General features: G+C 34.4%; 1 long non-coding RNA gene across 13 annotated transcripts in view; it reads left to right on the top strand.

Annotated features, from left to right (window-relative positions):
- LOC105078446 (uncharacterized) overlaps positions 1-12,985 on the top strand; it is a 618,316-nt gene that overhangs the window by 55,943 nt on the left and 549,388 nt on the right. For all 13 annotated transcript variants that reach the window (XR_012507535.1, XR_012507538.1, XR_006718939.2 and 10 more), the window contains exon 3: positions 6,122-6,234. This is a non-coding gene — a long non-coding RNA (uncharacterized LOC105078446). The remainder of the gene's footprint in view (positions 1-6,121; positions 6,235-12,985) is intronic.

Here is a 12,985-nt window from a genome sequence, read left to right as displayed (position 1 = left end):
TCTCCCAGTTCATAGGTTGTCTTTTCATTTTGTTTATGGTTTCCTTTGCTGTGCAAAAGCTTTTAAGTTTAATTAGGTAATTTTACTTTATTTTTGCTTTTATTTTCTTTACTCTAGAAGATGGATTCAAAAGCATATTGCCATGATATATGTCAAAGTGTGTTCTGTAGAGATTAATGCCTTAGGTATCAGCTAACTTGGTTCCATTTGACTATCTTTTTATGTCATGCATATTTCCTACTTCATTCAATCAGCACAGACTCTACTATACACAGAACCAACCAGTTTTGAGTCAAGGGAGTGGTTACTGAGTGGTTCATTACCATCAGGTAATTAGTTCATTGCACAGTCAAAATAATTTCAGTGTTTTTGTATGGAGATACAATAACAAAATACAATTTAAAGAAATTTACATTTGGATCTGCAATTCTGATCCACAGACAAAGACACAATTACTTTTAAACTTTCTATATTAATTCAGCAAATATTTATTAAATAACCAACACATCCAGGTACTCATCTAGGTCTCTAGGATAGAACAGTGAACAAAAAACAGAAACCCTGTCCGTGTAGAATTTTCACTCCAGTGGAAGGAGGCAGACATTAAAAAATGAGAATAGTACAAAAAAGGAATTACTAAGGTAAATATATTACATCAATAAACGCTGCAGACAAATGAAAGAGTAAAGAAAGGTAGAGGGCATTTGGGAATGCTGGAGAGGGAGTAGATTGCAACTTTCAACAGGGTGATCAGGATAAACCTTATTGGAAAAACAGCATTTGAACTAAGACTTAAAGAAAGTTAAAAAGGTAGACACACAGGTAACTGAGTGAAGAAGAATCTAGTCAAAGGAAACAATCAGTGCAGACTCCTCTACGGTGGAGTGTTCCTGGTGTGTTAAAGGGAAGGACCACATGATGCTGCTTTGTGCAAAGCAGAATGCTCAAGAGGGAGAGGAGTAAAATATAAGGTAGAGAGTAACTGGGGCCATTACAGGCCATTACTAGAAACTTATCTTTTATACCGAGTGAAAATATTGTGTATTTTCAGCAAATTTGAGTGAGATAAATGGAGTTTCATTTGAAAGTGATCACTCTAGGTGTTGTGTTTCATGGAAACTATCAAGGGAAGGGCAAAAACAGAAGGAGTTGTAGGAAGACTATTTCAGTAATCCAGGAAAGTAAGGATAAAGATAAGGTGCAAAGAAGGAAAGGTCACAACAGAGGTGATGAAAAATAGTTACATGCTACATGGAGTATGTTTAGACCAGAGCAAGTAGAATTTCCAGACTGGATATGAGATGTGAGAGGAAAAGAGGAATTAAGGAGAAATCGAATTTTTTTGGCCTGTATACTGAAAGAATGAAGATACTGTCAAATGAGATGATGTATGCTGCCAGGGGAGAAGCTTTGGCCAGAAAGATCAGGAACTCGATTCCATATGAAATGATTTGAATTATCTACTAAATATCCAATTGGAGATGTCTTAAAAGCAATTGGATTTATGGGGTCAGAACATAGGAGTGAAGTTTGAGCTGTAAAAAAGTGGGTGTAATCACTGACCTATAGATGGCATTTCACATTGTGAAAATGAACTAGTTTATCAAGAAAGTGAGTAGAGTTTGGGAATAGATTCGCACCTAGGACTAAACCTCAGGACACTTCTATTTTAAGAGATTGAGGACAATAGGAGGAATTTACAGAAGTACTAAGACAAAGCTGAGTTAAAAAAAAAAAAAAATCCAGGAGAGCATGGTGTCATTGTAACATTGGGTATATTTTGCACAGCACATTAGGCTTACATTTTTGATCATATTTAATCCCTAATTTTGTCACTTAAAGAGTTGCCTTTATGCTTTATACTACCATATTTAAATACATCTTTAAAGTATTAAAAGTATGAGAGCGATAATATTTTTGTTTTATCCTAAAAAATTTAACTAAATTTGATGAAGTGCTGTTCAGCAAATATGTACATGAAATCTGCCATGAAAGTCAAATGACCCCTATAATGCTACTCTTTGCTAAATCATGTATTAGAATCCTAGTTTAGAACACTTATAATTGTAAAAATACACTCATACAAGAAGGTTATGGAAACTAAAACAAATATAGTCAAACTTTAATGTGTAGTACATCCTCAAAAAAAGTATGTATTTTATGTGTTTTTTTCATGTAAGAAAAGACCTCTTTCAGAAGTATAGATAAAAAGAAGTCACGATGGCCACAAACAAAATAGACATGGAAAAATAAACTTAATGAAACAAACTGAATTGCCAGAGAAAATATTTTGCAGAAGACATATCTGATAAAGGACTATTATCCAAAATCGCAAAGAACTGTTAAAACTTAACAATAAGAAAACAAACAACCCCATTAAAAATCGGCAAAACCTGAAGAGTTGTCTCAGCAGAGAAAACATACAGATAGCAAATAAGAATATGAAAAGATGTTAAACATCATGTCATTAGGGAATCAAAAATTAGAACGAGATACCACTCATCACCTATTAGAATGGCTAAAATCCAAAACACTGACAACACCAAATGCTGCTTAGGATGGGGAGCAACAGGAAGTCTTATTGCTGGTAGGAACGCAAAACAGTAGTCACTTTGCAAGACAGTTTAGCAGTTTCTTAGTTAAAACTAAGCACACTCTTACCATAGGATCTAGCAATTGTGCTCCTTGGTCTTTACTCAAAAGATTTGAAAACTTATGTCCACCACACAAAAACCTGTACATGGATGTTTATAACAGCTTTATTATTAAGTACCAAAACTTGGAAGCAACCAAAATGTTCTTCAATATTTCAAAGGGAAAAATTCCATTCAGCACTAATAAGAAATGAGCTGTTAAGAAGTGAAAAAAAAAAAGGAGGAATCTTAAATGTGTATTACTCAGTGAAGGGAGCCAATCTGCAAAGGCTACATATGTACTGTAGGATTCTAACTCTATTACATTCTGGAAAAGGCAAAACTATGAAGACAGTAACAAAATCAGTATTTTCCAGGGGTTGAGAGAAGGAAGGTGTGAATAGGCTGAGCACAGGAGATTTGGGGGGCAGTGAAACTATTGGGTTGACACTATAATGCCGGGTACATATCCTTATGCATTTGTCCAAACCTAGGGAATGTATAATGCTAAAGGTGAACCTTGATATACAATATGGACATTGAGCGATCGTTTTTTGTCAATATAGGTTTATCAGTTGTAACAAATGTACTTTTCTGGTGTGGGATGTTGACAGTAGCTGTACCTGTGTGGGAAAAGGGAATATATGGGAATTCTCTGTCCTTTCCACTCAAATTTGCAGGGAAACTAAAACTGCTTTAAACCATAGAGTCTATTTAAAAATAAAAATCAATCAATAAAGATAATCCCCTGGTACAGTGAGATTTAAATACACGAATCATAGAGTATTTAAGCCATTTTATATAAAAGACCTCTCAAATGGGCTGTTCATAAAAGGTTTCACAGTGAATTAGCTGGAAAGATTGTTAAGGATCATAGTTTTTAAAAAAGTAATTGACTAAAAAAATAATACTTCTACCTATTTAAAAATCTAATTTGAAAAAAAAATCTAATTTGGATGAGCAGTATTTAGAACTGTTCTATTCCCTCTGCAGTATATAGAAAGGAATATCAGCTGTACCTTTGAACACTTTTTTTTTACTTCCAACTACTGCTTTCCAAATATGTCACTGCCCATGTGCTGGATTCCATTATTAAATTAAAAATGTAAAATGGATGCTTTTCAACAAACATCACTATTCAGACTACAATAAAATGATCCAGGATTTGAGCTGATTTAAATGTATATGTTCATCTAATTCTTTTTTTTCCTTTCTGCTCTATGATAAGTGTACTTTAATGACATTATGCTTATTTGCACACCATGTTAGGGAAAACTAGCATACCAACTAGTTGCAGCAGTAAATTCCAATCACCCATAAAGCCCATCTTATTTCCTCTGACATAACTAATTACTTCACTGAGTCATTGAGCTCTTTTAGCTAAATATGTCACATGATTATTTTTTCATTGTGTTCCAGGCGCCATTTGAAGTTTCAGATTTCTGACTTGAATGGCATATATTCCTCATTTGTATTTCTCAGATATCACTTTTCTTAGTCTCAAACAAATATGATATTCACCTATTGAAAATACATTTGCCCCAGTTTAAATAAAGACATATATAATAGAATATAAATTTTGATCATGCGTAAGATAGAGTTGTCTTTTAGTTGGACAGGCTTATTGTCAAGAGTGCCATGATACAGAATTTTGTCTAAGACAAGGATAAGATGGGCTATCTAGTAATTTATAAAGTGCTGTTTAAAATTTGAAACTAGAAAACAGGCCCCAGGGCTAGCTTGTTTAGAGTTAGAGATGTGTAGATTGATGGCTTAGACCCGGTTTAACTGGTTACAAATTCTGGCTTGACTATATAACCAATGGGAATTAAAAGATTCCACTGGAAAATCTTGATCAAGCTCTCCTAATACCAAGATTTCTTACACATATTTTCATGGTTCGTTCTCCAGAGACGAAGTGCGTCCTCTGAAACAGAGAGCATCCTGTGGCACTGAACATGGAAGCCTGTTGAGTTCTAGATGCTTTTTCTCTCTTGCTACACTGTATTCTCTGCCTAGATTAAACCTATCACTAGGACACCCTGAGAAATCTTGTAAATCTTTCTGTTACCTTTGAAATTGTTACAGGTGGATTTAGGAAATAGAACTAATAATTTCTTTAGTGTTGAGCTCCAAATACATCCTCTCCCGGTATTAAATGTCCTTGAGAAATACGATATAACATTTAAAAAACATGTGAATACATACACAGAAATTCTACTTTTCAATCTAAAATATATTGGAATCAAGAATTAAAGTTCCATTTTCTCCATTAAGCAAACAGTTAAAAGCTTGGGCTTTGGATTATATCCCAATTTCAGTTTGACTCTGCCCCTTATTAATTCTGTGACCTTGGGTAAATAATATAGTATCTTTGTGCTTCAGCTCTCTTTTATGTAAGATGTGGATAACAGTAGCATCTAACTTCTAAGGTTGTTTTGAGGACTAAATGAAATGATCAATTTGAAGTCTATAGATAAATGCATCATAGTATTCATTGTTAATAATTCCAGCCCTAGTTGGAATCCTATAATATATGTAGACAAAACTGTTTGCCTCAGCAATTAATTGTATGTTCTCTTTATTATTTTCAAGTTATTTCATTCTCTCCTGAAGGCAGGAAAAATGGTCCTTCAGAGGAAGTGTTCAAATATACAGGTTTGCAGTCCTACCATGAACCAAAAAGTGCTGAGCCAACTTCTTTATGAATTAACTGATTCTGGGGTTCCATACATAGATTAATTCAATTTACTTTATCCGCACTCAGTTATTTACCGTGAATATCTAAAATAGTGACAGTATACGTGTACTGTGTTTTTGACACCACTCACCTTAAGATTACTAAAAGAGTATAAAAATTCTTAAATAGGGGATGTATATTTTGCATTATTTAAGCACAAATTGGCCTTTTAGAGGGATCCTATTGATTATTCAAGTTATCAAATTTGAATGTTGAAATTAATTATTCAAATACCACATACAGTGAATCAAATATATATACAAACACCGTATTTCTCAAAAAATCCACAACTTTTTGTAATATAAAAGTGCATAAGTTTTCATTAAAAACTGGCACATACTATTTTAACCCTAGGTATTATCACTCAATTTTATCATGCTCCTCTGGCCCTAACTCAGAACATTATATAAAAGATGCCTATTGTGATTCCATTTAAAATATAAGATACATTATGAATAGCTTTTAAGTTTAAAAATAGAAAAAAAAACCATTAAAGACACAGTAGTATATCTGTTCATAACAATTTGTAGGAAATCAAAACGATAATTTTGAGAAATGTTATAATTTCATGTTTAATACATTCTCTTATATAAATTTAAAGGAAAAAAGTGATAAGCACTGGATCCACACTATGATTAGAGCCAGGTTCAAAATAATTGAAAAGGCAAAAATAGTTAAGATGGTAAATTTTATATTATGTGTATTTCAATTAAAAAAACAATTTTAAGAGATTTTCATTTCTGCCTAGGATATAAATGCCAGAAAGAGTTTCACTACACTTTTACTACAATCAAAATGCTGGATAATCTACAAAGTTCTAATTCTTCTAGACACCATCAGAGGGCTACAGAGACGTATCAGGTAAGTAGCCTGAAATCTAGAAAAGACAGGTATGTCTAATGAGAGGTAGGATGAAGCAACTTGGCTCATATGTGGCAGAACAAACGGGGAGAGACACTGAATCACTGAATGCCATACCGAGAAAACAAAAAAACAACAAAAAAGAAAGATATCTGGAAAATCTCAAATTTTAAAACGTTTACGCAAACACTTCTAATCCCATAGAGAATGAGCATATTTCAGAGAATATTTAGATATTTATTTATTTATTTTTAGGAACCAAGATTTTTAATACAATTTTTAAAGGTTCTGCTCCATCTATAGTTATTACAAAATATTGGCAATATTCCCCTTGTTGTACAGTACATCCTTGTAGTCTCTTACACCCAACATTTATATGTCCCACTCCCTCACCCCTATGTTGCTCCCTCCCACCCCCACTGTCGACCACCAGTTTGTTCTCTGTATCAGTGAGTCTGCTTCTTCTTTGTTATATTTACTAGTTTATTGTATATTTTAGATTCCACATGTAAGTAATATCATACAGTATTTGTTTTCTCTGTCTGACTTATTTCACTTAGCGTAATACCCTCCAAGTCCATCCATGTTGCCACAAATGGCAAAATTTTATTCATTTTTATGACTGAATAGTAGTCCATTGTGCACACGCGCACACACACACACACAACATCTCATATATTCATTCATCTGTTAATGGACACAGGTTGCTTTTATATCTTGACAATTGTAAACAATGCGGCTATGAGCATTGGGATACATGTATCTTTTCAAATAAGTGTTTTTGTTTTTTTCAGGTATATACCCAGAAGTAGAATTGCTGGGTCTTATGATAGTTCTGTTTTTAGTTTTGTGAGAAACCTCCATGCTATTTTCCATAGTGGCTGCACCAATTTACATTCCCACCAACAGTGAACAAGGGTTTCCTTTCTCCACATCCTCGCCAACATTTGTTATTGTGTCCTTTTTGATAATTGACATTCTTACAATTGTGTGAGGTGATATCTCATTGTGGTTTTGATTTGCATTTCCCTGATGATTAGCAGCGTTGAGCATTTTTTCATGTATTTGTTAGTATCTGCATTTCCTCTTTGGAAAATATCTATTCAGTTCTTCTGCCTCTTTTTAATTGAGTTTTTTGTTTGTTTCATGTTGAGTTGTATGCTTTTAAATGCATTATTTTAAAAGTTGTGTTAGACTGCTAAATCAGTTATAGGGAAATCTGTACATTTAAGGCTTATAATAGAAAACAAGAAATTTCTCAAATCAGTGATCTAAGATTCCACCTTAAGAATCTGAAAAAATTAAAAAAAGCAAACCAATACCAAAGAAGGTAGAAGGAGGGATATTTTAAACATAAGTTATCAATGAATTTGATAAAAGCAAAACAGTAGAGAATTACTGAAATAGTAAAACTGTCAACTCAGATTTCCATATCCAGTGGAAACATCTTTCAAATTACCAGTAGACATACAGTATGTGAAATGAAACCAAACTCTGATTTAAAGATGACTTAACACCAAAGACATAAATAGTTTCCACATACAAAGAAACATAGCTGTAATTCTCAATCTAAAATGGTAAGGAGACTGTGTATAAATAAACAGCTTTATTTTATTCACTATTTTATCCTTAGTGCCTAGAAGGGTCCCTGATAAATCTTCAGTGCACAATAACATTTTGATAATTATAAAGGAGTAGGAATGCTGTTTCCCTCTTCTGGAGAATTCCTTTGATAATACTGTAACAGGAGTTTCATCCTCTCTGTGGAGCTAATTACTGGATTGAACGTTACTGTCCAGAACTGCCCCCAAGGACACCTGAAGTCTAGTCAAAGGCACTGCTCTTTATCTACTTGTCACTGACAGGACAAAATGCTTGAAATAACAATAAATGGCTGACCAGGGGTCATTTTTTAATTGTCTTCCAAATTCACAAATTATAAAATTTGTTTAACAGGAAAACTATTAACCTCACCAGGAATAGAATTGTTTATGTCATCATAGAAATGATTAACCTCTGGATCCTTTTCTTGTCCAGGTCTTGATAACTGTGCAGAAGTGGTAAGAACAGTGTTTATAATGAGAACCAAATAGGTTACCAAAAGTTTAGAGCCTTTATATTTCTTTGACACTCTGAATCTCTGTTGTAGAAAATGACAGTTAAATTCAAAATGCTAAGTATTTTATTTATAAGAAGACTGGGGTGATTGTTTTTTGCTTTAGTTGAAAATATATGAAGACTGCAAAATTCTGTAGGACAGAGTTTGGCAAATTTGTGTGAATATAAATCACTTCAAGAATCATTTAAAATACAGATTCTGTTTCAGTAGTTTGGGAGAAAGGCTTGAAACGTGTCTTCTCTAATAATCTCCCTGGTGATGGCAATGATGTTGGTCTGCTGGGCCATACTTTATAAACCAACAAGCTAATTACATCTTGATTATTTAAATGATAGCAACCTGTAAGAATACAATACATTCAAAGATAAGGGCATCATGAAAGGGGCAGTATAGTTAAATTTGTTCCTATTTTTTTCTGGCCTCACTGCCCTTGCTAAACCACACCTATAGTATGTCATTGTTATTTGGCAAAGGGCTTGCTGCCTAATGTGCATAGAGGCCAATACTATGGCACTGGCTTTTGAGAAAAGAAAAGGCTTTATTGTGAGCTCACCCGGCAAGGAGACAAAAGGCAGGGCTCCAAACATTCTCCTTGATCTGGGTTTGCTCTTGGGTTCGGTCAAACATCTGTGAATTAGAGGAAGACGCACTGGTACGTGGAAGCACTGTGGGGCAAGTTTCCCCTGGAGGGCTTTGGAACTTGGCCATTTATATTGTAAGGTAAGATGAAGGGGGCTTCAACACCCATCTTTCATGACAATGGGCCCTTTGCATCTGAAAGGGTTCCACCGTTCAGATTCTGGTATTGTCCTGCTGCTTTGGTTCTGTGGCTTGGAGAAACACTGGTTCTGGGCGTTGTTTGAGGTCAAAATCTTCTCCTCCACACATACTTTGGCTGTGTGACTTGTGGTTTTTTTTTCTGTTGTCTCTGCAAAGCCACTCAGTATCTTGTTAGAAACAGGTTAGAGACAGTTTGGGGCTAGTTTGGGGCTGAGGACACTAAAGGGTTAGTCTAGGTAAAATGTCTGACTGCGTTCACGAGGTAAAGATAAAAAGACGTCAGGAAGGACCCTGTGATGTCTGTTGTGGGCAAGTTGCTAGATGTTGGCAGCCTGTACTTGATTGATTATTATATAAAGACCAGTTAGAGAGGAATGATGATCAGTTAAGCTTTAAAATTAAATATCCAGTGGAAAGTTTAATATAAAAGTCTAGAACTCAGCAAGTTTTCCAAAGTACATATTCTAAGAAAATAATGATCAGGGACCTGTAGTCGGGAAGAAGCCTGTCTAGTGTTTAATCAAGCTGAGGGGAATGTTAAGGCTGTCTTGGTCAGCGTGTGTGTGCATGCTCACCAAAACGAGACATTTTAAACTAAGGGAAAAGAACCTCAGTGGGGAGGGAGGGTTCCACTGGAGTGATTTTTCAGAGAAAGCAAGATGGGATAGAGGTTTAAGAATTGACAGGAAAATAACTATTTATTTCTTTATATTTGTGGGGAACGGAGTGAAAGCAATTGCCAATATTGTCCATTTTATATAAAGGCAGGAAATAGAGGAAATTAACAGTGATGAGTTGGTCAAAATTTTAGCTTTATAGTAATATAGACTGAAATGTGATCTAAGTTCAATAAGCTATTTCCTAACTCCTGAGCTAATGCAGTATGAGACAGAGGGGTTTTAAAGGAGAAAGGAGAGAGAGAATTTTGGAGCTAGACAAGTTTTCAATGGATGGAGTAGGGTTAAGAAGCCCTAGGACGTGATGGAAGAGCAAGTAAGTAAGGGGAGGGAAAAGTAATAAAAAATGAGGGACAGTATTATTGATTCATTCACCATGTGTAAGACCAAAATGTAACCAGACTAATATGCAGGACACAGAGGCCATGAGTGAAACAGACAAGCAATGGACAAGAGATTATGCAAACTAAACAAAATAAAACATTTAGTTACACTGGGCCAAGTGCTACCTACTAGAAGATAAAAGACAAGTTTTCCCTTGAGCTGAATGTTATACTTTCTCTTCCTAAAAAAAGAGGGGAAAAAATTGATTAAACTAAAAAAAGCCCCTCATGGTTTTAAAAAAAATATCTGACCAAATCCCTGATGTCTCCTTAAGCCTTCTTTTGTGTACAGGATCAGCACAGACCACTGAGTCTGCACATGAAACCTTGGAATGAAAAAAAAGCACAAGCGCTAGCTTCCTTCAGTTAAACTATTGCTTTTCCCATTTCCTCTTTCTTGTGCTTCAGTGAAGTAAAAACAGGTCGCAACTAATTCAGGAGACCAGAGTTTGATCCTTCCCTAATTGATGTGTAACTTTTTGCAAATTACCTAGCTTTTAGTACTTTTGTTTCCTTATCTGTAAAATTAGGGGTGGGCTAGAGTGTCCTCTGAAGGCAACTTTCATATCAAAACACTATGGTTCTTGCTGTCTATAAATTAGTGCTTCCATGTTATCTTTTTTTAAATTGAAGTATAGTCAGTTACAATGTGTCAATTTTTGATGTACAGCATAATGTCCCAGTCATGAATATACATACATATATTCATTTTCATATTCTTTTTCATTAAAAGTTATTACAGGTATTGAATATAGTTCCCTGTGCTATACAGAAGAAATTTGTTTTTTTACCTATTTTTATACATGCTGGTTAACATTCGGTAATCTCAAACTCCTAAATTTATCCTTCCCTAGTAACCATAACATTGTTTACTATGTCTGCAAATCTGTTTCTTTTGTAGATGAGTTCATTAGTGTCCTCTTCTTTCTTTCTTTCTTTCTTTTTTTTTTTAATTAAGATCTCACATATAGGTGATATCATATGGTATTTTTCTTTCTCTTTCTGGCTTATTTCACTTAGAATGATGATCTCCAGGTCCATCCATGTTGCTGCAAATGGCATTATTTTATTCTTTTTATGGCTGAGTAGTATTCCATTGTATAAATATATCACAACTTCTTTATCTAGTCACCTGTTGATGGACATTTAGGTTGCTTCCATGTCTTGGCTATTGTATATAGTGCTGCTGTGAACATTGAGGTGCGTTACCTTGAGTTAATCTGCTTTGCTAAATATAGTACTTGTACCTAAGAACACTAGGAAGACTACAATGCAATAAGTTAAAATTAGGCTGTAAATCTTTCAGTCCTCTTGCCAACCAGTGTCTCGACCAACAATCACCAGGAATAAATTTTTTTCTTCTTTTATGTTCAGTCTTCTAATCTTGACCAAAGTTACAAACTCACCTGTTAAAACCTTTGCCACCTGAAGATTTTAATTGCTATGGGATAGATGAGACAATATATTCTACTGTTATTTTTTTAACTAAACATCTGATGAGTATAAAATATCAAAATTGTGTAGTAAACAATATGAATATCTCTTAAGGCTGGTAATAGTTGAACATAAAATCTTCTACAAATTAGCTAATCAGACTAAAGAAAACCCAAGCCAAACAAAACCCTTAACAGATTAACATAAATCAGCAAATACGTTTTGAATGTCCTTTGTAACACAAAATCGCAAAGTGGTTATTTAAAAATAGATCCAAGAATAAATCCAGAGGAAATTTATGTTCTTTAGGAATGAAGCAGATAAGTTTTAACTTTGTGAACATATTCAACAAATAAATGTTTTATTTCCAATTGGAAAAGGCACTGCATCTGTCCCTGTAGGTCACAGAGCAGTGTGAGTGGCACAAAGACAAGACAATAAATCTTCAGAAACTAGTTGATGAGGACCATAACCTTAGTGACCGTATGTTTAGAAGAATTAAAAACAAGGCATTCTCATGGGAGAAAATGAAGTAAATAATTTGGTGGAAAAGCCCAAATTTTTTTCTTTCTAAATTTCATTTAAAACCATGATATAAGCTTTCAACCTTGTAGAATTTAAAAAAAAAGATTACTATCTGAACCTTTTAGAAAGAATTTTAATAAAGATGAGCTAACCTAATAGTAAAGCAGAAAACAGTTGATTTCAGCTGCTATTTTTATAACTTAAGTCTTTCCATTTTTTGCCTTTATGTTTGTAACAATCATTTACAGTGAACTTGCCACTCAATTTGTCTTGAGTTACTTTGTGTATAGAAATGCACTGACCTTTCAGAATTCTCAAGTTTTGTCTGTGAACTTTTGTTAGCATAGCCACCTGTTTAGTATCCTATGTTGTCTTATATTAGAAAAGATTGTGTGTTTAGAAAATGATTGATGAGAGCAAAAAAAAAAACTCCAATATTTCTTTTAAAAGCTTATTATGGAAATTCTAAAAGAAAAGATTTATAAACAGTCCTGGCATTTCCACAAGGTGCGGGGGTATTCTAGAACCTATAGTGAAGGCCTGGGTATATAGGACAAGGACAACCTTGTCCGAGGGACTCATCTTCCTTTTTTTCATTCGGTGGGATCTCATTTCAGAACTGTTCTATTAAAATCAATGCTTCTCAAACATTTTGTATCCAGATTTTTTTCCTGAAATGTTTTACTTCACCTGCTGCCTGCTTGACACAGAATATGACGCATACAACTTGGCTTCTTTGAGGTAATCCAGGGTTTTGTTAATTTAGAGCTGTCCCACAGTGCAGTAGCTCCCTATGGTGACAGGGAAACCCTTCACTGAATGTCCCCAAGCTG

Source organism: Camelus bactrianus, chromosome 6 (assembly GCF_048773025.1).
Source record: "Camelus bactrianus isolate YW-2024 breed Bactrian camel chromosome 6, ASM4877302v1, whole genome shotgun sequence".
NCBI classification, from domain to species: Eukaryota; Metazoa; Chordata; class Mammalia; order Artiodactyla; family Camelidae; genus Camelus; species Camelus bactrianus.
This window is presented reverse-complemented; position numbering and strand designations above follow the sequence as displayed.